Source organism: Sus scrofa, chromosome 4 (assembly GCF_054392235.1).
Source record: "Sus scrofa isolate SSC_HxYL_T2T_F1_AM1 chromosome 4, Sscrofa_HxYL_maternal_Yorkshire_Landrace_v2.0, whole genome shotgun sequence".
NCBI classification, from domain to species: Eukaryota; Metazoa; Chordata; class Mammalia; order Artiodactyla; family Suidae; genus Sus; species Sus scrofa.
The window spans coordinates 77,288,332-77,315,658 of record NC_139386.1 but is presented as its reverse complement, the minus strand read 5'-3'; the positions used below and the strand labels follow the sequence as shown (position 1 = coordinate 77,315,658).

At 43.0% G+C, this 27,327-nt stretch overlaps 2 long non-coding RNA genes across 2 annotated transcripts in view; one reads left to right on the top strand and one right to left on the bottom strand.

Moving 5' to 3' along the window:
• The window catches only part of LOC146403880 (uncharacterized), a 77,437-nt gene extending 62,907 nt beyond the window's left edge, over positions 1 to 14,530 (top strand). The window contains exon 4 of the long non-coding RNA XR_014843773.1: positions 14,299 to 14,530. This is a non-coding gene — a long non-coding RNA (uncharacterized LOC146403880). The remainder of the gene's footprint in view (positions 1 to 14,298) is intronic.
• The window catches only part of LOC146403879 (uncharacterized), a 59,021-nt gene extending 32,133 nt beyond the window's left edge, over positions 1 to 26,888 (bottom strand). The window contains exons 1-2 of the long non-coding RNA XR_014843777.1: positions 26,783 to 26,888; positions 23,988 to 24,320 (exon numbers count right to left, since the gene is read on the bottom strand). This is a non-coding gene — a long non-coding RNA (uncharacterized LOC146403879). The remainder of the gene's footprint in view (positions 1 to 23,987; positions 24,321 to 26,782) is intronic.
• Positions 26,889 to 27,327: the final 439 nt, after the last annotated feature.

The window sequence follows — 27,327 nt, the reverse complement described above, 5'->3', positions numbered from 1 at the left end:
ACAAGAAGTGGTGAAAGAAATACACTGTCAACCAAAAACCTTACATCCAGCACAAATAACTTTAAAAAATGAAATCAAAATAAAGACATGCTGAGATAAACAAAGTCTGAGAGAATTTACTGTTACCAGAGATTCACCTTACAAGATATATATATCAAATTCTTCAGACAAAAACCAGGAGACCCCAGTTAGTACCAGTAAAGATAATTATACAGTTATAAAGGATAATATGAATGCTTATTTCTTCTTCTTTCTTCTATTAACTGATTTTGAAACAGTTATATAAAACAACATGTGTATAATTGTACTACTGGTCTACAACAGGGAAATATATAATCTGACAATAATAGCACAAAGGAGATAGGTGGAGCACAGCTGTACTTGAGTAAGGAAATAACACCAGATGGTAACTCAAACACACAAGAACAAATTAAGTGAAACAGATGGTAGATAAGAAGGGTAAATAACAAATGGTAAATAACAAACTCTAAACACATACTTATTCTCCTATCTTTTCTCAGCATTTTAGCAGACATAAAAATATAAATAATTATAATAATGTATTCTTGCTTTGTAACATAAAAAGGTGTAATAAGTATAATAATAATAGTACAAAAAGTGAGAAGAGAGAATAGAGCTATATGGAAGTTTCATCTCTAAATTTTTGCACCATGATTAATTTAGTATAAATCTGAAATTGACCTTGATAAGATGTATGTGGTAAACTCTACAACAACCACTAAGGTAATAACTCAAAAAATAGCAAAAAAAATTTAATAAATTAAAATGTTTTACTAGAATATATTTATTTAATGAAAGAGAATGCAATAAGGGAGGAATAGTGGAAGAAAAATGGTATGCAATATAAAGAAAACTAAAAGTAAAAAGGCAGACATAAATCCAATACCAATAATAGCATTAAATATGAATGGACTAGATAATTCAATCAAAAGGCAGAGATTACAAGATTGGATTTTTTTTTTTTTTGTCTTTTTAGGGCTGCACCTGCAGCGTATGGAAGTTCCCAAGCTAGGGGTCAAATTGGAGCTACAGTTGCCAGCCTATGCCACAGCCACAGCAACACCAGATCTGAGCCACATCTGCAACCTACACCACAGCTCACAGCAACACCAGATCCTTAGCCCACTGAGTGAGACCAGGGATTGAACCTGCATCCTCATGTGTACTAGTCAGATTTGTTTCCACTGACCCACAATAGGAGCTCCAAGATTGGATTTTTTTAAAAAAAGACCCAACTATATGCTCTTTATAGTGTATAGTATATAATGCATTTACACACTTTAGATGCAAATAGGTTGAAAGTAAAATGATGGAAAAATATATGTCATATAAACAGCAACCATGAGAAAGCTGGAGTGGCCATACTAATATCAGACAAAAATGGACTTCAACAAAAAATTTTACTAAAGAGGGACATTTTAAAATGATAAAAGGGTCAATCCATCAGGAAGTCAGAAAAATTTATGAACATATATGCATATATATGCACCTAAAAACACAGCCCCAAAACACGCAAAAGAAAGGCTCAGAATTCAACAGTGATAGACACTTCAATACTCTAACTTCAGTAATGAATAGAACAACTTGGCAGAAGATCAGCTAGGAAATAGAGGAACTGAAAAACACTAAAAAAAAAAGAAAAAAAACTAGACCTATGAGAAAACTCCACCCAAAGACAGCAAAATACCTAATACATATTCCTCTCATATGTGTAAAAGGATTTAAATTATACAGTGTATTTCCTCTGATGACAATGCAGTGAAATAGGAAATTTAAAATAGAAAAAATGGAGGAGTTCCCATCGTGGCTCAGTGGTTAATGAATCTGACTAGGAACCATGAGGTTCCCTGGCCTTGCTCAATGGGTTAAGGATACGGCATTGCCGTGAGCTGTGGTGTAGGTTGCAAATGCAGCTCGGATCCCCAGTTGCTGTGGCTCTGGCATAAGCCAGTGGCTACAGCTCTGATTAGACCCCTAGCCTGGGAACCTCCATATGCCATGGGAAGCGGCCCTAGAAAAGGCAAAAAGACAAAAAATAAAATAAAATAAAATAAAATAGAAAAAATGTTTTTGCAAATTCACAAATATTTGGAAAGTATACAACACACTACTAAATATCAGTGGATCAAAGAAAAATCAAAAGGGAAATTAGAAAATACTTGGAGATGACAGAAAATGAAGACATGGAGTTCCCGTCGTGGCTCAGTGGTTAACGAATCCGACTAGGAATCATGAGGTTGCGGGTTCAATTCCTGGCCTTGCTCAGTGGATTAAGGATCTGGCATTGCCATGAGCTGTGGTGTAGGTCAAAGACGTGGCTCGGATCTGGTGTTGCTGTGGCTGTGGTGTAGGTCGGCAGCTATAGCTCCAATTCAATCCCTAGCCTGGGAACCTCCATATGCCGTGGGAGCAGCCCTAGAAAAGGCAAAAAGACAAAAAAAAAAAAAAGAAAGAAAAGAAAATGAAGACATAAACACTACAACTCTTATGGAATATAGCTAAATTAATGCTTAGAGGAAAATTCATAGCTATAATCGCTACTTTAAAAGAAGAAAGATTTTAAATCCATAACCTAAACTTTTACCTTAAGTCACTTAGAGAAAAAAAAAATTGAGCACAAAGCTAATAGAAAATAGGAAACAGTATTAGTGCTAAAACTAATAAAATAAAAAGTAGAAAAACAATAAAGAAAAATCAACAAAACCAAATGTTTTTTTAAACTTTAATTAGATTAAGAAAAAAAGAAAGAAGACTCAAAGTATTAGAATCATAAAATTAATGAGGGAACATTTATACCAATATTACATAAATAAAAAGAATTATAATGGAATACTATGAACAATCATATACCTACAAATTAGATAACTTAAATGAAATGAATGCACTCCAAGAAAAACACAAACTACCAAAATTGACTCAAAAAAAAAATAGAAAATCTGAATAGACCTTCAATAAGTAAATAAATTGAATTAGTAATCAAAAAAAAACTTCCCAAAATAAACAGCTCAGGACCAGGAGTTCCCGTTGTGGCGAGGTGGAGAAAATCCAACTAGTTTCCATGAGGATTACAGGTTTGATCCCTGGCCTCACTCAGTGGGTTAAGGATCTGGTGTTGCAGTGAGTTGTGGTGTAGGTCACAGACGTGGCTCGGATCCCACGTTGCTGTGGCTGTGGTGTAGGCTGGCAGCTGTAGCTTTGATTCAGCCTCTAGCCTGGGAACTTCCATATGCCATGGGCACGGCCCTAAAAAGAAAAAACAAAAAAGCTCAGGATCAGATGGCTTCACTGATGACATCTACCAAATGTTTGAAGAAGAATTAATACCAATTCTTCGCCAACACTTCCAAAACATAAAAGAGGGAAAAAAGCAACACTTCCCAACTTATTTTTACCTATTGTATCTCTGACAAGGGACTTGTTTCAAGAATATATAAAACTCTTGGGGCTTTATAATAAAAAGCCTAATTTTAAAATGGGCAAAATTTCTGAAAAGACATTTCTCAAAAGAAGATGCACGATGACCAGGAAAAGATGTTCAGCATCACTAACCATCAGGGAAATGCAAATCAAAACCAGAATTAGATATCACTTTACACCTGCGGGGATAGCTATAATGAAAAAGACAGGTAGCAAGTATTGGCAAGGATGTAGAGAAACTGGGATCCTCATACATTTCTGGTGGGAATGTGAAATGGTGCAAGTGTTTTAGAAAATAGTCTAGCAGTTCCTCAGAATATTAAACAGAGTTACCATATGACCTGGCAATGCCATTCCTGGTATATACTCAAGAGAAATGAAAACGTATATCCGCATAAAAGCTATATACAAATATTCATAACAGCATTATTCATAATTGTCCCAAAGCGGTCACAAGCCAAAAATGTCCACCATCTAATGAATGGGTAAGTAAAGTGGAACATTATTTGGCAATTTAAAAGAGTTCTAATTCGTGCTACTTCCGAACTGAGACACACCAGCACAGGAGCGCCCCCTTCCTTAGAGTTCTGGCTCCCAGCCCACAGCTCAGAAACAGCGCTCCAGGCCTTCCTCTTCCAGGGGCTGAGTTTCAGCTCCTCAAGCTCATCCTTAGGTTTCTAAGTGTTAATAAGTCTATTCCTTGCCTCTGTCAATCTCTGCAGAGTTGTTTCTCCCTGCAGTTTTCACTCTGATACCTGAAAGTTGTCTGTTTCCCTTTCCAGTTACCTGTTCACAACTTTGTTCCCATTATCAATTCTTCATATTAAATTATCTGAGTTCAGTAAAGTGGTGTGGTTTCTGCCTCCTGACTGAACTTAACTCCCCCACTGGTTAAATATTACCTGTCAAAATGCTGAATCGGAATCCGATCAAGCACCTAGCTACCAATTTCCAAGAAACACAGGGAGCAGAGGAACCTATAACTCATACCACAGGAATGCAATCGGCAAAACCTGGACTCTGGCAAAAATATGGATGTGACCCAATTTCTTCAGTGACGAAAACAACAAATTGCTTACAATATACTTTTACAGGACAACCCTTTCACAAGGAATGTAAGTGCTCACTGGATAATTGATGTCTTTGAAGAATTAACATGTTATTGAAACAATATGGCCATTATTTAAATAATATGGCCATGACCGTGAAAAGTGGGAATTGGAGGGACTAACCCTCTGGTAAACATAATGGCCCCAAAGCAATGACCGAATCTGCAGAACTGGTATGTATGTTGCATAGCAAGGGCAAATTAAGGTTGCAGCTCCGTTGCGGTTGCTAGTCAGCGGACCTGGAGGTGAGGAAATTACCCTGGATTATCCAGACAGGCCCATGATGATCACAAGGATCTTATAAGTGAAAGTGTGTTCTTTCTCCAGGCCCAACTGCAGTGACGCCTCTTTTCTTCTTCCCGGCTTCATTCTCCCCACATCAAATGCCTCCCACTTTTATTATGTGGAACAAGTCATCCTCACCTCATATCTCTCTTCTACCTTCAGACAAACTCTTCACAATGTCTGAAAAACAAAGAACTTTCTGGAGCCCAGGATCGATCCTCCCCTGAAAACTGTGTGGGGACTTAAGCTATTTTTTAGAAGTCAGCCTTCAGATATGGCATTGAATCGCAATACTGTATTTTTGAAAGACACAGTATGAATCCAGATGCATCTAAAGCCCATGCAACAGAAAGTTACAGCTAATGGGTTTGTGCCACAGCAAATGCATAAATGTTTTCACAGTGAAGATAAACTTATTACAGGTAGCTGCAGAGAATTCCTGACAAATTCCAACTCTAAAAGAACTATTAACTGCACGGTTAACAGATGGAATTTTAGAGACGATATACTACTGACTAATATCCTACTGATATGTTTTTGTTCTTCAAATAACACTCAGTGATTTACATTTATTTAAGTAATAATGATGTTTCAGAGCTCTTTTGTTATCAGGAAGAATTGAAAAAAATCCCAAAAGGTAATTGAATGACTACATTCCTTCGCCTTCAGGCAGGCTGTCCCTTGAATAGCCCCAACAGGTGCCAGGTGCTTTTTCAGGACATCCCAAGGATGAGAGGCCATACAGCCTCTTGCTGTCCCATGCATGGAGTCATTGCATTGGCTAGGCTGTGATGTGAGCAGTTCTTCGCTTTCTTACAGAGGATGACTCTGTAAGAATCCCCAGAGCTCACAGTGACGGTGACAGCCCACATTGAAATACAAAGGAGGAACTGTCCAGCCCCTGAACACTCTAGACTCCATGTTAGGGAAAGAGTCACTGGACGGGGCCCCCATCACCAAATGTTTAGACATTAAAAGAGTAAAAAATAAAATCATAAGCATTAAATGCTAATGACCACTTGCTCTGAGAAGGAAAACCAATCGAAATCATCAGGGAGTTCCCATTGTGGCTCAGTGGGTTAAGAACCCAACCAGTATCCATGAGGATGCGCGTTTGATCCCTGGCTCTGCTCTGTGGGTTAAAGGATCCAGTGTTGCCGTGAGCTGTGGCATAGGTGGCAGACACATTGGGATCTTGCGTTGCGGTGGCTTTGGCACAGGCCAGGAGCTGCAGCTCCCATTCAGTCCCTAGTCCCAGGAGCCACAGGTTCGGCCCTAGAAAGAGAGAGAGAGAGAGAGAGCGAGAGAGGAAGGAAGGAAGGAAGGAAGGAAGGAAGGAAGGAAGGAAGGAAGGAAGGAAGGAAGACCATCAGAGCAAGGAAAATAATAACTCAGCAACAACTTTTGTTGCCCAATGTTAAGAAGACCTAGTAGATGGACTCAAGCTCTATCTGTTGCCCTCTAGAGTTAAAAAATGAGCCCAAGTCCTTTATGTGGCATCTGGGAGTCATTTACAAATGAATACAAATATACACACCCCTTTTCTGAAAAGTTGGACTTCCAGTGCTACTTTTAGAACATGACCTACACATCAGATCCCTAGACTGTAATGACTCTTGACAACTTAAACATCACACTGGCTAAAAATTGGGGAACTGATTTAGGAGAAATGAAAGCCAGACGTAGGACTGAGCACACATTGAGGAAGGTCATGGTCAGTGCATCTGGCCAAGGTCAGTCCTAGAACTCAGGGCAGAAGTGCACCCTTCCTAGTGCTTCTGATGGGTCCACATGTGGTTTTGATTCACAGCTCCAGTAGGTCCACAGAGATGAGTTTACATGCCTAAAGTTAAAGCTTCAAAGTGAAATGCAAGTTTATCAGAGAGAGCTGATTGCAGAGGCCAAGCCATTGCCGGAGAGAAGACCTGTGACCGTTCTGATGTGGGTCCTCAGTCAGACCTAATGGAGTAGAGTCTGAGCCCCAGGGACAAGGGGCTGAGAGCAGAAAAGGCACAGGGCAGTGTGACTCCAAGTCTCCTGGGGTCTTCAAGTCCTGGGAGCAGAGCCAGATCCGGGGCTGTGGTGGGACTCAGCGCGTGGAAGGGCATGAGGAGCGGAGGGGGACCTCAGGAAACTGCCCTGAATTGAGGCCACAGCGGGGATGGGGGCATGCCTCCCTCAGCTTCACAGGGAGGTTGGCCTGGTCTCGCATTCCCAGAGACATGATGAATCAGGGGGACAAAGCTGAGAAATACTGTTCCTACCTCGAAAGCAGCTGAAGGAAGTGCTCAGGATCCCCTCTTGAGAAGAACTGGAACTCGGATTGACAGGCGGTCCCCAGCACGGGGGTGAGAAAGACGCCTTTCTGTTTGGCTACCAGTGTGTGCCTGAGATGTCTTTCCCGCACGCATCCAGAAAGACAGCAGCAGAGTGCCCTGGGATCAGAGGGACCCTTCTTGCCAGCATTTAAAAGGGTGAGAATTCCCTTTTGCCATTTAGAAGCCAACACATGTATTTCTAGAGTCAGCTGAGCAAAGGGTAAGGTTATAAAAGCTGAGACACCTAGAAAAAGGTCACGTGCGGAGTAGAAGGCCACTTTTTCTGCAGTGAGGGGATGAGAATACAGTGGAAACAGGCAAGATTTTTCTACTGCCAGACACAGAAAAACAAGCAGCTGAGTCTCAAAGCTCTGTTATTTGGAACATGGAAACAAGCATCTTTGTATGGGAAACGATTTACCAAAATCTCAGGGAAAAAAAAAAATCCTTATTAAAGCCCCTTTTGAGATCCAACTGTAAGTAGCATAACTACTCACTGAAACTCCCAAGATCTCTGATCAAATTGGCCCTAAAGTAATTGACTGGATTGGCCTGCTTTATAGAGCAGTTAACTATCGGCCAGTTGTAGGCTGAGGGAGTCTATTAAAACATAGGAGTTTTTCGTTTCTGAAGTCCTTCAATCTGGAAATACTTGTAAAGGAAGACTTTTCAGTTGTCAATTAAGGTCACTCTCTTTTTTTTTTTTTTTGTCTTTTTGGGCCGCACCTGTGGCATATGGAGGTTCCCAGGCTATGGGCCACAGCCACAGCATCTCAGGATCTGAGCCACATCTTCAGCCTACACCACAGCTCACTGCAATGCTAGATCTTTAACCCACTGAGCAAGGCCAGGGATCAAACCCAGGTCCTCACCGATACTAGTCCGGTTCATTAACCACTGAGCCACAACGGGAATTCCAATTAAGGTTACTCTTTGTTCTTGGGCGGGAATTCCAATTAAGGTTACTCTTTGTTCTTGAGCTGAAACATATGATCCACTTATAATAAAAATGTTTCTATTTGTTTTCAGGGACTCAGAATGTGAATTTTATTGAGATATTTTTAATTTAGGTATGTCCAACTAAAAAATAAGCATTTTACTTCTATCTAAACTATTTTTTTTAATATAGACCCTTTCCAAACCCAATTTTAAAAATCGGTACTTTTTTTTTCCTTTTTAGGGCTATACCTGCAGCATATGGAAGTTCCCAGGCTAGGGATCGAATTGGAGCTGCAGCTGCCACCCTACACCACAGCCATACCAACCCCAGAGCTGAGCCACATCTGTGACCTACACACTACAGCTCACAACAACGCTGGATCCTTAACCCACCGACTGAGGCCATGGATTTAACCTGCATCGTCATGGATACCTTATTACCACTAAGCCACAACGGGAACTCCAAAAACCAGTATAGTTTTAAAGAAGCACATTATCAATTAAATGTAAAATTTTCGCATTAAAAGTGATAGTGATAGGGAGAATTCTCGTGGCGCAGTGGGTTGAGCATCTGGCATTGTGACTGCTGTGGTCCTGGTTACAGCTGTGGCATGGGTTCCATCCCTGGCCAGGAAACTTCCAAATGCCATGGGCACGGCCAAAAAAAAGTAATAATGATAACTCCCACTAGAAGTTGCTGGTCAGATACTGTGGTTTGATTACAAATTTAGGAAAATGGAAGGACAGACTAGCCCCACAAGAGTCAGAGTTTTGTTTATTCATATATTTACCACAGCTTCTGCAGAAAGCAATATATTCCCCCAAAGAAGCCAAGAACAATTCCACCCCAAAATGGTCCAAAAAACCTTGGAGACACAGTGACAAAATAGAAAATAGTATTGTTCCTAAGGAATGTTGAATCACAGAGCTGTGAGCCTCAAATTAATAGCTTAAAATTGCTTCTATAACCTGTGTTTATAAGGTGAAACAATGCTGAAAATATGCATGAAATCTGGAAGAATACTCAGCACAATATTTTATAAAGTCATTTTAGATCAAGACCTTCAAAACCATAACTTCCGATTCATCTACAGCAGTTAAGAGTCCACGACAGTAAGAGAGAGGCCATGATAAGCCATCACCGCCAGAGTTCAGACCGATGTTTAAAACCCAAGACTCCAATCCTTCCTCCTTTGATTCATCCCATGTCAAAGAAATAAATGTCGAGAGAGCAGAAGACCTTTCAACTAGATGGAACACTGTGTTAAAATGAGAATTAAGGGAATTTGATTCTGACATGACCCCATCAAGTCCCAAACCTCATTTTGCTGATAGAGATCGGAGGAAAACGCAAAAAGGTTGAATCTACACTTGTGTGCCAGTAAAAATTCCATTGTAGGTTTTACAGAGAGAACAACTGACATTTGGTAAGGCGCAGGGAACGTGGTTGAAATACCAAATAGAAGTCTGCGATATTAAACTTCTATTTCCAGCAGCTCTGGAAGCACCAAAAAGCAGAGTAAAAACTGTTAGGAAAATGTTGTTCCTATCAGCAGCATATCCCACCTGAGCTATCATATTTGTTAAATGGGAATATGTAATTAAAAAATACCTGCAGCAGAGGCAAGGCCAGCCTGACAGCCAAGGGCCATTGTTTTCGCATAGACCTTAGTCTTGGCGATTGTGCGAAGGACAGTGGCTAACTTGGAGTGATAGGAAGTTAAAAAGGATCATGGACTTTATGAATCATTTTACAAACTAAACCATATTCCTGTTAAGGGGGCCTTAGGTCTTGTTTTCCATATGTTTCAAGAATGTTCCAAAAACTTTCCATTTTGGCGGTAGCTTACGAGAAACAGCAAGGTCACTTACATGCAGATTACGCTTATGGTCCTACCAGATCCTAAAATCCACATCCAAGTTACAGGTGAAACCTTTCTCGCATATTAACATGAGTCCAAGTAATTCACCAAAAGGAAGACATAGTTGCCAGGGTTTGTTATGGAAATGCGCATTTAACATCCTGCAGACTTTCCTGCACAGCTATGACATGTTAGGCCCTGGAGATCTAACCTGCCCTCAGATGCCTTAGGAAATGGTCTGGAGACAGACACTAATCATATATTCAGTGACAATTACAAGACAGTGTTGCCTGCTTCTTGTAATCAACCCAGTCATGTCTCTTAGGACCAAGGTTAGAGAACAAATGCAGTTAAATAGGGATGTCCTAGAAATGAAATACAAAAATAGATGTAACATGGTTTCCATAAATAAAACTGAGGACATTAAGAGCAAAATGCTGAATCTGGAGTTTCTGAGGAAAAGGGTGAAAATCCACGCGACAGCCCTTGGCACAACACAATTACCAACCAATATCACATGAGGTGCAAGGATTCTGTTCAGGGCTCAGACCTGCACTGTCCAGTGTGGCTGGTGTCCACAGCACACTTGAAATGCTATGAACTGGAGTTCCCATCGTGGCGCAGCAGAAACAAGTCCGACTAGGAACCCTGAGGTTGCCGGTTCGATCCCTGGCCTCGCTTAGTGGGTTAAGGATCCAGCGTTACTGCGAGCTGTAGTTTAGGTCGCAGACGCAGCTCAGATCTGGCATTGCTGTGGCTGTGGTGTAGGCCAGCGGCTACAGCTCCGATTAGACCCCTAGCCTGGGAACCTCCATATGCTGCAGGTGCCACCCTAAAAAGACAAAAAGACAAAAAAATAAAAAATAAAAGAAATGCTGTGAACTGAGCAAATTGAAATGTAATTTAAATGTAAAACATATACTGGATTTCAAAGGCAATATGGGAGAAAGCACATAGATCATCTCGTTAATAATTTCTTCATGTGGATTCCATGGTGAAAATGATAATATTTTGGATATACTGGTTAAGTAAAATATATCATTCAAAATAATTCCACATGCTTCTTCTAATTTTTTTAATGTGGCCACTAAAAATGTATTAATTACATATATGGTTCACATTATATTTTTATTGGATAACACTGACTTATACTTTTAAGTTTAAGGTGTTTTCCTGCTCGTCCTTACATGGCTTAGACTCTTGAACCAAAGAAAGCCAAGTTCAAATCCACTATATTAGCTGTGTGACCTTTGGCAAGTTACTGAATTTCCCTAACCACTTGCTATATAGCAGGCTTTGTTTGATTAGTAAGGATCCATCAAGGACTTATTTTTTGGATGAAGTTCACCAAGGTGACTGATTCAACATAAGTCGTCAGTATATTTTAGCAAATATTTTCAAAACCGTCTCAGCTATGTAGTGACCCTTTCTTTCACTTCACTGTTAGCCATCAATTTAAAGAATCACAGGATCTAAATCAATGCAGGATCTTTATGTAAGAAGTGGTGTTTTCCACTCCCACGTGGCTTATTGCTTCCATCCTCCTCCATCTGATGAATTCCTACTCGACCTTCAAGACCTAGCTCAGATACAGCTCCTTAACAATGTTCCTGACTTTCCTGTCCAATTAACTCTCTCAACACAGATCATTTGACATTCGTTTAACAAGTTTTGGGAATTCCCGTCATGGTGCAGTGGAAACGAACCTAACTAGTATCCATGAAGACATGGGTTCAATACTGGCCTCACTCAGTGGGTCAAGGATCTGGAGTTTCCATGAGCTGTGGTGTAGGTCAGAGATGAAGCTTGGATCTGATGTTGCTGTGTCTATGGCTTAGGCTGGCAGCTGCAGCTCCAATTAGACCCCTAGCCTGGGAGCTTCCATATGTTGTGGATGCAGCCCCAAAAAGCAAAAAAAAAAAAAAAAAAAAAAAAATCATTCAACAAGTTTTTATTGAGTACCTACTATGTACCAGAGATGGAGAGAGGGAGGAAGGAAGAGAGAGAGAGGAAAAAGAAGGAGGGGGAGAGGAAGAGAGGGGAGGAGGAGAAGAGAGGGAGGGGAAAAAGAAGAAGAAGAAAAGGGGGGAGGAAGAGGGAAGAGGAGGAAGGAGAAAGGAAAGCTAGGACACTTGAGACAAAGCCTGATGGAAGCCATGGCCCCAAACAGAACTTGACATCCTAAGATGATGATGCCTTTGCACCAAGGGCCAAAGCTTTTCAGTGAGAAGGTCTTGGACCCTTTCATTAACAGGCAATACGGACTTGTTAAAAGTCATAAGAAGAAAGAAAGAAAGAAAGAAAGAAAGAAAGAAAGAAAGAAAGAAAGAAAGAAAGAAAGAAAGAAAGAAAGAAAGAAAGAAAGAAAGAAAGGGAAAGGAAAGGAAGAGAAAGAAAGAAGGAAGGAAGGAAAGGAAGGAAGGAAATAAATAAATCATGAGTTTTCCACCATCACTAATCACTAGGAAAATGCAAATCAAAACCAAAATGAGATTTCACCTCACACCTGTTAAATAGGCTATCATCAAAAAGAACACAAATAGGAGTTCCCATCATGGTTCAGCAGAAATGAATCTGACTAGCATCCATGAGGACACAGGTTCGATCCCTGGGCCTCGCTCAGTGGGTTAAGAATCTGACATTGCCGTGAGCTGTGGTGTGGGTCTCAGATGAGGCTCGGATCTGGCATCGATGTGGCTGTGGTGTAGGCCAGCAGCTACAGCTCTGTTCCAAACCCTAGACTGGGAAACTCCATATGCCTAGGACATGGTCCTAAAAAAAACAAAACAAAAAGAACTCAAATAACAAAGGTTGGCAAGGATGTGGAGGAAAGGGCACTCTTGTCCACTGTTGGTGGGAATGAAAATTGGTACAATCACTATGGAAGACAGTGTGGAGGTTTCTCAAAAAACTAAGAGTAGAACTACCATATGACCCAGAAATTCCATTGCTAGATATATACCTGAAAAAAACAAAAATACTAATTTGAAAAGATGCATGCAGTCCAATATACATTATTTACATAGGTATTATTTGCAATTGCCAAAATATGTAAACAACTGTGTCCATCAACAGAAGAATGGATAAAGAAGATATATACATATATAATGTGATACTACTCAACTATAAAAAAAATGAAATTTTGCCATTTGCAGCAACATGGATGGACTTGAAGGGCATTATGCCAAGTGAAATAAGTCAGTTCAATCCCTGGCCTTGCTCAGTGGGTTAAGGATCTGGCATTGCCATGAGCTGTGGTGTAGGCCACAGAAGTGGCTTGGATCTTGCATTGTTGTGGCTCTGGCATAGGCTGGTGGCTACAGTTCTGATTGGACCCCTAGCCTTGGAACCTCCATATGCCACTGGTACGGCCCTAAAAAAACAAAAACAAAACAAAAAGATAAATACTGTATGATATCACTTATATGTGGAATGTAAAAAATACAACAAACTGGTAATTATAACAAAAAAAGAAGCAGACACAGATATAGGGAACATTTGGGGGTGCAATATAAGAGGGGGTCAGTGGAAGTACAAACTATTGGGTATAAGACAGGCTCAAGAGGAGCCATTGTGGCTCAGTGGTAATGAACCAACTAGTATCCATGAGGACTCAGGTCAGATCCCTGGCCCCACTCAGTGGGTTAAAGATCTGGTGTTGCCATGAGCTGCAGTGTAGATTGCAGACATGGCTTGGATCCCAAGTTGCTGTGGCTGTGGTGTAGGCTGACAGCTGCAGCTCCAGTTCGACCTCTACCCTGGGAACCTCCATATGCCATGGGTGTGGCTTTAAAAAAAAAAAAAAAAGACAGGCTCAAGAATATAGTACATGGAGTTCCCATAGTGGTACAGGGAAAACGAATCTAAGAACAATGAGGATTCAGGTTTGGTCCCTGGCCTCGCTCAGCAGGTTAAGGATCTGGCATTGCTGTGGCTGTGGCGTAGGCCGGCAGCTACAGCTCCGATTGGACCCCTAGCCTGGGAACCTCCATATGCAGAGGGTGCGGCCCTAAAAAGACAAAAAAAAAAAAAAGAATGTAGCACCACATGGGGAATACAGCCAATATTTTATAAAAGCCAAAAATAGAAAACAACCTTTAAAATTGTACAAAAATTAAAACTGTTTTTAAAAAGAGAGCAATCCAGAGCTTCTGAGCTAGGCACAGACGTCTGGAGCATCTGATAACCACCCACCCACATGCTGGAGTTCACGCGGGTTTATAAGAACTGTGAGTTCAGTGTCCTTCTTATGCGCTTTATCTTTTTGACCGAAAGGAGATAAAGAATATATAATATTTAATTTAATTTACTATTAAAGTCTGATCTGCATTCTTATTCCCATTATAGTTATTAAATCGAAGAAGACAGGAGAAGAAAAGACAAAGCCATGGAAATGTCACCGGTTAAAGGATGAGTCCTGATTGGGTCCGCCCTTAAGGTATAAAGAGGTCTGCCCTGGTTAAGAGCTGCGTGGTTTGCAGAGCTAAGTTTCCATGTTCACCGATTTCTTTTTATATCAAAAGCCAGCCTGGTTGGTAATCTTCCATGATGGAATAATACAGCTTCCATTTGTTTTCCATCCATTAGTTGCAGCTGTTTTTCTACTATTATCTTATTCGAGTAATTTACACACTGATTTATTTTGTCCTGACAGCCTGGGGCAATGGTACTAAGAGTACAAACTGTTAAGTTGAACAAACACAGGGACCTCTTGAAAATGCCTCACACTAGACTTCCTTCTTTTCAGATTCTCCTGCAGTCCGATAATAGGAATTCCGGGGACCATACACTGGGCCAGAATGAAAAAAAAAAGATTTTATAGCCAATAATGATCTACACAAACTCTTCACCCTTTAAAGACTATTCACCTTAGTCACCTAATTTTTCTCCAAAGGGATGAATACATACCTGCTCGGATTTCAGCCAATGAGAACGGCTAAAAATGTCACCCCAAAAAATACATTGTCCAGAGTTCTCAGCTCTCAGCTCACAAGGGGAGGGTGTTGTCTTGTTCATAAAACACTTTTGATCTTAGCGGAGCCAGCCAGACTTCAGGATCCAGAAAATTCACCCTGCACAACAGATCTTAAACTCACAATGGTCCTAATTAAGGACCAGTGAGTTACATTAGAGGCCACATTTTTTTTTTTTTAAATAAAGAACATTTGTTGGGAGCGATGCTGCCGACAGGAACGTACTCATTGTGCCATCTCTCTCACAACCGCCGGAGTGAAGCGGCCAAAGCCCTGTTGCTCATGCCAGGACCTCACTGGAGACACTGCTGTGAATCAAGTGTCAGTTTGAGTTGTGCCATCGTTTGTAAATAGCACTTCCTTAATTACCACCAAGAATTTGCCCAAAACAAAACAAAACAAAAAAAACCAATAACATCTAACCAAGTGTGGCCTAGGAAGGTTATACTAAACTGATCTCATTGAATATAAAAGTTCCTGGCAAAGAGTTCCCGTCATGGTGCAGTGGTTAACGAATCCGACTAGGAACCATGAGGTCGTGGGTTCGATCCCTGGCCTTGCTCAGTGGGTTAAGGATACAGCATTGCCGTGAGCTGTGGTGTAGGTCACAGATGCGGCTTGGGTCCTGCATTGCTGTGGCTGTGGTGTAGGCCAGTGGCTACAGCTCCGATTCGACTCCTAGCCTGGGAACCTCCATGTGCCGCGGGAGCAGCCCTAGAAATGGCAAAAAGACAAAAAAAAAAAAAAAAAAAGTCCCTGGCAACATACTCAAAGGAACGCTGTTGAGGCAGCGGGCCGCCTGAGTTCTCATCAGTGTTGTTCTTTATTCCGTGTCATTTATTCTTGCACAAGTCGGTCGAGCTTTTGCTTCCTCTGTTTCCCCATCTTTACAGGGAGGAACATATGCTAATAATCGCCATACTTTTTCTGGCTCCTACCTTCTAACTGTACGTCTCTGAATCATTTAAAGTAACAGAGTGTCTCTACATAAACTAATCTTGCTAAACTGATTCCAAGAGGACTTCAGTTGACTCATCTAAGTAGGTTAAACATCCCCACGTTAGGAGCTCGGAATCATGTTCTTCCTATTAATTTTCTCCTAAATAGCACAGAAGTAAGTTGCGACCCAGTTTCGCCTGCAGTGTCATAAAATCTAAATTAGCTGAATTTAAATGAGTGAGGTGTGAGGATGCGTTAGACTGAAACCTAATGTCAATTAATATGCATGTTCTGTCCTGAGTCATTGTGTCTTTCTCTCTACAATCTGCCTGGGAAATTGTAAATCGCCCACAGTATCCACAGACACTCATGACCCCCGAAAGTCTAAACTTCAGAAGATGTACCCCTGCGCTCCAAACCAATATTAGCTCATAACCGTTAGCCCCCCCGCCCCCCAAGCCCTTCTTCCAGTTTGGGTGCCAAGCTGTCACTTTAACAACCTGGTCTCCCCCTGGATGGCACCCCTGCAGGGCGGAAGGTGTTATCTCCCTGTATCACCGAGCAGATTGAGTCTCAGAGAGGCCATGTTGCTGGTCGGTGTCACACAGCTGATCATTTTAAAGTCATGATCATAGCCCAGGTCTTGCTGGCTTAGAAACCCCTGGCCCCTGGACTATTCTGTAAGAAGGAAGAGAGAGTTGGAAATGCAGGATAGTAATTCTTGACAGCTATTATGAGTAAAGTTTTCTTCTTGGCCTAGACAGACGCAGGGGGTGGTGGGGCACCGGCCCAGGAAGAATGAGATTTGGGGTCTGAGGTCAAGAGCAGAGGAAGGGGAAGCTGAACAGGAAGGTCTGGGCCATACTGGGCCCAGCATTGAGGGCCAGGACAGGGACTATAGACTTCTCTAAGACATTGTGGGTCACCCAAGGGTTTCAAGAGGAAGCAGGAAGTGACATCTATCATCAGTTTCATATTTTAGGGGACATGTTCTGAGAAAAAAAACTTTAAGAAGAATTGAGAAGTAAATAAAGAGAATTTAGAAGTTGGAAAATCACTGAAGAAACTATTCCAATAGACCAGGTAAGAGGAAATTCAGGCCTGAAATAAGACAGTGACAGATGAAGGAATGGAAAGGAAAAAAAAAAGGATTCAGAACTGGGCACACAATTAAATTGGAGAAGTGGAAGTTCCTGACATGGTGCAGTGGTTAACAATCTGACTAGGAACCATGAGGTTGCGGGTTCAATCCCTGGCCTTGCTCAGTGGGTTAAGGATCCAGCGTTGCCAGTGAGCTGTGGTGTAGGTTGCAGACACGGCTCAGATCCTGCATTGCTGTGGCTCTGGTGTAGGCCGGTGGCTACAGCTCCAATTGGACCCCTAGCCTGGGAACCTCCATATGCCATGAGTGTGGGCCTATAAAGAAAAAAAAATGTTTAAAAAAATTGGAGAAGTGGATTAAGATGAGGTTATGTCAACCTCAGAGCAACTCTGATTAGTCTTTACCTGGCCACCTAGTCAAGCAGGTCCCTAACGGCACACCTGCTACAAAGCCCCCACCTCAATGGAGAACATCACTGCTGGACCAACGTTGAAAAGCCAGAATGTCTGGATCCTATTATTGAGTTACTTAACCTCTGTGTGTCTTTTTTCAATTTTTAGGAAGAGGGAGCATCCCCAGTGCATGATTCCTTGTCATTGCATTTCTGTGTCTTCAGACTAGAGGTAGGAAAGAAACGAGGCTAAGGCTTTAGGGAGTGCAGAAAACAGAAGGACACCCCAGGAGTGCCCTGTTACCTGTGTAAGTCCATGACCTCACAAGAGAGAGGCTTATCTCTGTGAAAGTGATGAGATGGCCTCAGGATAGTGTGAACTCCAGGGCCTGATCTCAGCTTCTGTCCCCATCTGCACACGCTTATGCCACATGTAGCTCAAACTCAACCTCTCTAAATCTTTCACCACCTGCACTCACCAGCCAGGTCCCAGAAACCTCTGCCTCTCACCTGGGCTCTTACGGCCTCTCCTAACCCATCTTCCCCCATCCACCCTTGGCCCTGCTTTCAGAGTATTCTCAACGCCCAAACCTTTTAAAACTTATGTCAGATCATCTTACTCCTCTACTCAGAACTGCCCAATAGATTAGCAGATGCAGACTATTGCCTAGAGAATGGGTAGACAACAAGGTCCTACCGTAGAGCACAGGGAACTCTATTCACTATCCCATGATAAGGGATAATGGAAGAGGATACGAAAAAGAATAGGTATAATATATATGCATGTATATTATATATATATAACTGAATTGCTTTGCTATACAGTAGAAATTAACACATTGTAAACCAACTATACTTCAGTAAAATAAATTTTTTAAAAAAGCAGAAAAAGCACTCCCCAAAGCCCCACAGTGAATCCCCCCAAGCAGCAGTAAGACCCTGGGTGTCCCACGACCACTGACCTTCCATTTCCTTCCACTCCCTCCACCCTGGCCTCACTGGTCACATTCTACCTCAGGGCCTTTACACTGGTTTTTTCCTCTGCCCAGAACACTTCGCTGCAACCTCTTTGACTCTCACTCCTGCATCTCCTTCGAGGTTTGGTTCAAATGCCTCCTCTGCAGTAAGTCATACCCTGAACCACCTACGGAACATAGCAAACCTCCTGCTACCTTGCCTCATATCCAGAGGCCCTCCTCAACACACCTATGATGCATTATTTCACTCTAACCTACTGTTATGGGTGGCCTGTGTCTCCCCCAATCTCAATTCCTGTGAATGCAACTTTTCTAGAAGAAGGGTCTTTGCTGATGATGGCATGAAAACAAAGTCATTAGGGTGGGCCCTGATCCAATACTGCTGGTGTCCTTATTTAGAAGGGAAATTTGGACCCAGAGGCACACACAGAGAGATGCCCTGTGTAGATGGAAACAGAGATCAGGACGATGCTTCCACGAGCCAACAAACACCAGGAGCTGGGTGAGAAGCTGGGACAGAATCTCTCCCACAGACTCAGGAGGAACCAACCCTACCAACACCTGGATCTTGGACATCCAGCCTCCAGAATGGTGAGAAATAAAGTTCTATTGTCTAAACCCAGCTTGTGCTTCTTTGTTACGGCAGCTTTAGCAAACTAATATTCATACCAAATAATCTGCCTGGTTTTTGTATCTATTATCAGTCCTCACCTCTGAAGATAAGCTTCACAAGGAGGGGGAGGGGGCATTGGTTATTTATTTTTGCTATTCTGTCTCCAGCAGTGATGAATATCAACCATTGTGCCCAGTCCACACTTCCAGCATTTTCTCCCATCTCTCTCCGAGATAAAATCCTTTCACCTTTCCCCCCCATACTATGGACTCTCATCCCTTCTTTGCTCGTGTTGGTTCCTCGGCCTGGGATGCCCACCTGCCCCTTCTCTATCTGTTACCACCCCCTCATCAGTCAAGCCACAGCCTTGTCATCCCTTCGGTGAGGAATTCCCCCAGCCCTGCTCTTCGGTTTTGTTATTCATGTGATCGTGAACTCCGCCTATAAACCGTGACCGCTTTGAGTTCTGGAATCATATCCTATTAATCTTTCTAGCCCCAGAACTCGGCCCAGGGTCTGGCACACCAGAGGTGCTCAGTAAATGTTTGCTAGATTGAATTAAATCTGTATCCTGCAGCTTTGGCTCTGGCTGCCCTTCCCTAAGACCGCTCGCCACAGCAGGGTACGAGAGGATTAGAGAAGACTGTGTGAGCAGAGCACAGATTAGAGCAGAGAGCACTAAGGGGCTGCGGCTCTCTGCAGCCTCTTTGTCTTCGTGCAATCTCGGGAGAGTTTCTGAAATTGGAACAGTCAGCGATGTGGTACTTAAACCACTCAGCTGCGCCCTAGGAGACGTTTGCCAGAATTCACAGCAACACAAACAGCTCAATCAAAGAAGGTGTGTGAAGCCTCCTCCTGTTTATTAACTAGAGCAAGTATCCGGTTGGGGGAAAAAAGGACAATCTTTTGAGACAGCACTTTCCAGGCTGCTGGGTGAGAATACACTGGCTTTGATTCCAGCCAGTGGTTTCCTCTCTGTTTTCCTTTCTTCTCCTAGTTCTTTCCAGTGGGCGGCTGTAGTAAATGCCTCGTGTCTGCACCCAGCTTTGCCGAAAGGATGCATTGGCACCAGCTCCAGAAAGGAAGGATGTGTTTGGTGCAGCCAACGCTTGTTTAGCCCATCTGAATGCTCACATGGACATGACCTGAAAAGGCTAGAAGACGCAGCCTTCCAGACAATCTAATTGAACGGAACCTAATTATCAAACTTGCATTCTGAGGCACCACTGTGGGTTCTCAGAAGGTTCTCCACCCCTCTCGATTTTTTGAAAGACATTAATTCCTAAGAGTCTTGCAGTCTTTTTACCTAAACAGCCAAGTGGGCCCCACGGAATGCAGGAAATGCCATATAACACTACTTATAGCCTCACTCCTGGTAAGTGCTGTCCTGGTTGGGTTCGCTTCAAATGCATAAGAATAAATGATTGCATAACCCCAATGATGTGCCCTTGACAGGTCAAATGTCCAGTTAATTGTGTTCATGTAGGTTACTCGGTCATGGGCCCAAACTCAACACCTCTTCAGTGCCAAACACCATGCTTTTCTCAAGCGCATCAAAGCAGCGGGGCTCCTGTTTCTCGAAGTATGTCATAGAGTTGTTCAAACAATAACTTGCTGAGCACCTACACTATCCCCAGTGAAATATACTGTTTTGTGATTGTGAGTAAAGAATGGCTTGCTAATTTTTAGTAACTCAATTCAGCCCTGCCCTTGGTCCCCTTAAATTCATGTGGGCAGTGTTCCAATCATTCTTTGTAGCTTGGACCCATAAGGCTTTGAGCTGCCATCATCATCATCGTCATCATCATTATTATTATTGTTATTAAGAACAGCGGATAGGCCCTCATCCAGGAAGACTATGGCCTTAACATTTTGAAGGTCACATGCACCTTTCAGATCAAAGAAAGTCAAGAATCCTCTCTCCAGAAAAAAAAAATTCACATGCCTCAGACACTGCTTTCCATTTCATTTTGGACAGACCCGCTATAACAAGCATCAGTAAACTTTTTCTCTGAAGGCCAGATAATAAATACTTTAGGCCTCACTGGTCAAGAGGCAAAATATGGATATTAGCTAGGCACTTAGATTCCAAAAGAGAAAATAAATTCTCATGCATTTTAACTGATAAAATCCAAAATATCATAATCGAGGAGGATATTTGTGGAATACAGGTCTATTCATGAGGAGAATGGAGTTTGGCAGGAGGGGTAAGGAGGAAAATACTTCACTCTGTTGCAGTTCAGAGTACCTCCTATCCTCAAATCAATTGAAAATAGCAAGCTAGGAGTTCCCATTGTGGCTCAGTGGGTTAAGAACCCAACATAGTATTCTTGAGGATGCAGGTTCAATCCCTGGCCTGGCTCAGTGGGTTAGGGATCTGGCTTTGCCACAAGCAGCATAGAGCAAAGATGCAGCTCAGATCCAGTGATGCTGTGGCTGTAGCATAGGCCTGCAGCTGTATCTCCGATTTGCCTCCTTGCCTGGGAACTTCCATATGCTGCAGGTGAAGCCTTTAAAAAAAAAAAAGAAAAGAAAAGGAGAGGAAATGTCCAATTGTAAAAATCACTATGAATTCAAAGGCTGTGAAACCCAGTGCTGGATTTGCTAATCCCTGCCTTAAAGTACAGACAGAGGAAGACACTCTGGCCTAGACTGTTTTAAGGAGGCCCTGCTGGGACTGCATTGCTGGCCAGGGCTTTGACCTCCGTGGCAGGAAAGAAGCCCATGCAGAGACCTCGCTTGGAGGCAGCAAGGATTCCTGGGGCAGCGCTGCCTGGGTAGGGCTGGCAGCTGAATTGGGGCCATATCCCTACTGCTCTGAGCTGCAACCAAGAACGCATGGTATACTCAGTTCTATTAACCTACATTCCATGACCTGAATAAAACGTTCTCAGTAATCAGCAAGAATAACAATGCATGTGAAAAGAAATTCTTTTGCCCAGTGTTTGAAAACTGAAATGTAAAAAATACATCAGTGGATAAGGCTTTTTAATGAATAAAATTATTTCCTTAATCTGCAGTTATCTTTCAATCCATACTCACTTCCTGAGATTCAAAAAAATACCATCTTGCAAATCTAAAAGAGCTTAGAATAAATCATAACAAACTAATCAGGAGTCTGTGTTCAACAAAAACGATTATGCAGAAATCTTGGCTTATCCTCACACAGTTCATTTTTTCTCCAAAAACATCCCATAGTAACAGCCAATCACAAGAGAAATGTAATTCTATATAATGTTTTCAGGCCTATAACGTTTGAAAAGCTTAGGCCACTAAGAATAGGCATAAATGCATCTCATTGTCAGTTAGAACCCATCATTTCATCTCAATAATGGTAAAATAAATAAATAAAGGCGTACATTAATGCAGCTCCCTTGACTCGCTAGCCGGGTTTCACAGTTTGAGCAGCAAACTCAGTGCAAGTTCTCCACCTAGTGGATGGTTCCAAAACTATGTGCTGAAATAAAAATTGCGTGCACCTGTGCCCGCTGGAGACAAAGAGATGCAGGCAGAAGGGGACAGCCTTCTCTACATCAACCAGTGACGTCATGTCGAAGTTCATTTTCTCTATTTTCCAATCTCTTTCAAGTCTCTCCCTGTCTTGGCCCAGGTTCCCCAGGAATGACTCAAAGAAAGATATTTGCCTGCAGATCGTTCACTGGGGCGTGCTCCAGCGAAAGACACCCTTAAGGGCGCAGCGGTGGACCAAGGATGCAGCTGGACTGTGACGCAGGTGCAGTGGCGTTCAAGTTGCACCCCCACCTCACCCCCCGGACCCAAGCCTGGTTGGAGGGGAATTGCCCTCCAACCCCACATCAGGGCTCACGACTGGTCTTGATTGGACCCTTACAGCCAGCCGTCTTGGTGACTGGGGGCACACTGATAGGCCACACATGGCCTCCAGTCCTGCCAGCTCATCTGCTCCATCCACGCGCCTCTCGGCCAGCACTGGGATGATGAGCTTCGGTGAAGGTTCGCTCAGTACACGGTGCGTGCTGTCTGTGGGTCTCACTTGGGGAACAAAGCCCTTCACAATGGGTGCCTGCTTCTTCCCCAGACTCGCTGGGCTCTGCGGTCCAGGTTTTCTCCTTGCAGACTTCTGACCAACCCACGAGCCGTCAGCCACTGCTCGTGAATCCATGCGCCTTGGCCTTCGCCTCACACGCCAAGTGGATGAATAGAGGCACCATCCAAAGCCCCGCCCCTCGGATGTCAGTTCCCATCTGTCCTTCGGGCCACTGGGGGCAGGGGCCGCGGAGTACAGCAGCAGTCTGGTCTTAGCCTGCAACTCATTCCAAGCTGACCCAGCGTGAACTAAGCCTAGCCTTTCTCCTCCCCATCAGCGGGTCAAAAAGACCCCCCATTCCGCCATGAGTATGAGCTAGGGAGGGGCCCGTACACCTGTGACGGAGGAATGGCGTCTGAAATCTCACCGTTTGCGCCTCAAACTGGTGCTTAGGCTCGTCACCCCAACGTGAGCTGATGAAACGGGAAAGGCAGTGCAAATGGGAAGCACAGAGAGTAATGAGAAATGATGGACGGGAAGAAATAGGCGCATCGAAGGCAGCCTCCGAAGAAGTGGGGACTTTCTCCACCTGCCCGGCAGCCTCATGCCGGCTGACCCCTCCCCCCTCCTTCTTCTCGGACCCTCGTTCCTTGCTTCCTGGACCTCTAAGCCTTGGAGTGACCCAGCCCAGGCCCTGGACCCCCTCCTCCCTGCTTTCCACGCTGGTGGGCTCCCCCAGATCTCGTCTCTGGGCTCTAAGCCCCAGACCTCACCTGCGCTGACTGTCTGTTCCCCCCCACACACACCGCCTGGTTACCACCTGAATCCCGGTGACCAGAAGCCTCTTCAGGCCCAACACCCCGAGCTCAAGACCTAGTGCCTCTGACACCCGGGTCTCCCATGTCTCAGGAGTGAATGTCAGCTTAATTTGCCCAGTAACTCAGGCCAAAAACATGGAGTCACCCTTGACTCCTGTTTCTCGCACCCCCACATCAGAGCCTCAAGCAAATCTACTGCTAATTCATTACGTCTCACCGCTTCGGCAGCAGTCACGTGGTCCAGGAACCGTCCATTCCCGTCTTCCCATCCTGTCGGAGACGCTCTCCCGGTCTCTGCCTTCCCCCTGTTGTCTGCTCTCTAGACTTCCCAGTCCTTGAAACACAGGCGAGGCCCTCACACTCCCTCCTGCTTCCTTGGGTCTCGGCCCTCAGAGTCTGCGTCCCTCGCCAGCCTCTCACGGGTCTTTATTCAAATGCCAAGATATCCGAAAGGTCTCCTTATAAATCCAGTTTGAAATCGGAAGAAACCGGAATTTCCCTTGCGGCGCAGTGATTCAGGCGTTGCCCTAGCTGCGGTGCAGGTTCAATCCTGCTCTGGGAATTTCCAGTTTCGTAGGGTGCAGACAAAAAAAAAAGTTTATATAAATTAATTAATAATGATATCACTTATATCTGGCATCAAATATACAGCACATATGAACCTTTCCACAGAAGAGAAACTCACACACTTGGAGAACAGACTTATGGTTCCCAAGGAGAGGGGCACGGAGCCGGAAGGATTGGGAGTCTGGGGTTAATAGATGCAAACTATTGCATTTGGAGTGGATAAGCAATTTGATCCTGCTGTATAGGACGGGGAACTATATCTAGTCACTTATGATGAAACATAATGGAGGATAATGTGAGAAAAAGAATATATATGTATGACTGGGTCAACTTGCTGTACAGTATAAATTGGCAGAACACTGTAAACCAGCTATAATGGAAACCATTTAAATCATTTCAAAATTTAAAAAAACTAATAAAAATACTATTGGAAAAAAACAGCTTTTGTTCTTCCTTGTAGTGGATTAAGTGCTGGTCCCCAAAAGAGACATATATCTTAATCTTGGGAATCTGTGATTGTGCCCTTATTTGGGAGGCAGAGCTTTGCAGATGGAATTAGGTTTTGGATCTTTAATTGAAACCATCTTGGATGACATGGGGGGACCTTAAATCCGATAACAAGTGTCCTTATAAGAGACAGAAGAGGAAAAAGCAGACACCCAGAAGCAGAGAAGGCCATGCAAAGATGCATCACTACCCAAGAGAAAATTCATTTATCATAGTTACCGACTTTCTAACCTACTAATCTAAAAGCTTCAAGAAGGCAGAGATGTTTTATCAGTTTTGTTCACTGCTGTATTGTGAGCCTAGAACCTGGGAATACAAGTGACAGACCCTAGGATGTAACCTAACTACATGCAGAAGTGTATATTTTTTCACTAATTTACGATTTACTTATCCTTCTTACCCAACCAGCTCCAAAAGAATTTCACTTTGTTTTATTTTATTTATTTATTGGTCTTTTAGGGCCACACCTGCAGCATATGGAGGTTCCCAGGCTAGGGGTCTAATTGGAACTGTAGTCGGCGGCCTACACCACAGCCACAGCAACTTGGGATCCGAGCCGCATCTTTGACCTACACCACAGCTCACTGCAATGCCGGATCCTTAACCCACTGAGCAAGGCCAGGGATCAAACCCGCAAACTCATGGTTCCTGGTCGGATTCGTTTCTGCTGCGCCACTACAGGAACTCCCTCCAAAAGAATTTGAGAAGACTTACATCATCATTTTAAGATGATAATAAGACAAAAACATGATGACATTGGAGATTTAGAACAGATGTTTCTATGAAATGTCAGAGTTGAGAACACATAGATGGAGTTCCCATTGTGGCGCAGTGGTTGCCAAACCCGGCCAGCATCCACGAAGATGCAGGTTCAATCCCTGGCCTTGCTCAGCAGGTTAAAGATTTGATATTGCCATGTGCTGTGGTGTAGGTCTCAATGCAGCTCAGATCTGGCATTTCTGTGGCTCTGGTGTAGGCCAGTGGCTATAGCTCCAATTGGACCCCTAGCCTGGAAACCTCCATGTGCCATAGGTATGGCCCTAAAAAGACAAAAAGAGAGAGAGAGAGAATACATAGATGGGCGATTAAATTTCAGTTGTCACCCCTTCAAAATCCTATTTTAACCAACTTCCCTTGCAACAGATGTTTCATTACATGAAATCAAAATTGATTGATTGATTGACTAATGGATTGATTTCACCAATGTTTCCCCCTTTCTGTATATTGAGGCAATACTACCAATTAGAAAAACAGCCAAGATTCAGATTATATAAAGGATAGGGACAAGCACTTGCTCTAGAAAACCCCAGAGATGAGGAGCAGAACTTTCCACCAGCACTAGCCTGGGAGCACACATGCTCCCTAAAGGCTGACCATCATTTGAGACTGGCTGAAGGAGCCAGCCTGACAGAACATACAGGACGAGGGAGGGGAAGTGTGCCCTGCCCGCACTCCCCACCCTTCCTTCCTCCATCCCCGTTTAACTCAGTATTTCCACTGCTCATATTTTTTGTTGTTGTTGTTATAGTTGATTTATGATGTCTTGCCAATTTCTGCTTTATAGCAAACAGACCCGTTTATATATATGCATATGTATATATTTTTTTATTAAATGTGTATATAATATGTATATTCTTTTTACTCACATTATTCTTCATCATGTTCCATCACAATTGATTAGATATAGTTCCCTGTGTTTTACAGCAGAATCTCATTGCTTATCCACTCCAAATGCAATAGTTTGCATCTACTAACCCCAAACGCCCAGTCCATCCCACTCCCTCACCCTCCACCTTAGCAACCACAAGTCTGTTCTCCACGTCCGTGAGTTTGTTTCTTTCTGTAGACAGTATTTTCCAAAATAGTTTTGCTTGCCAAAGAAAAAAGAAAGAGCTACATATAATAGCTCTTAGGCATTAGAAGTGGAATAGATCTTACCTCTCAACGTGGCAATTTCAAATTTACACCACATCTTCCAAATGAGAAAATGTCAGTGAGAAAGATGTAGATCAGAGTCGGGGCTGCCGATTATTTTAGAAGATTTGCAGAGCCTCAGTGATCATCTTGCAGATGGCTGTCCTGGAGCCTCAGGGGACTGTCACAGGCCCTGTCTGAGCTCAGACCAACTGTCTTCTTGGCGGCCAGCAGGAGGCGGGCTGGCATCCTCCTCACTCAGTGTCATTGGGCAACTTCCGGAAGAGCCCCTCATGCATTTCGGAAAACATCAAAGTTGAAAAAGTCCTTTTAAATCTGAAAAAATCTTAGCTTCATAGATGAAATCTGAACTTGGCATTGATTTGTTAAAGGGCACTGACTGATGAGATGGATCAATAATCTTGCCTTATCCACTGTATACCTTGTATCTCAATACCATGACATAGAATAAAGCCATTTTCTTTCTCTCTCTCTTTTTTTTTTTTTTAACTTTTGAGTTCATTTTCATTCCAAAGTTCAAACAAACTGGAAAGCTTGGATGATTTTAA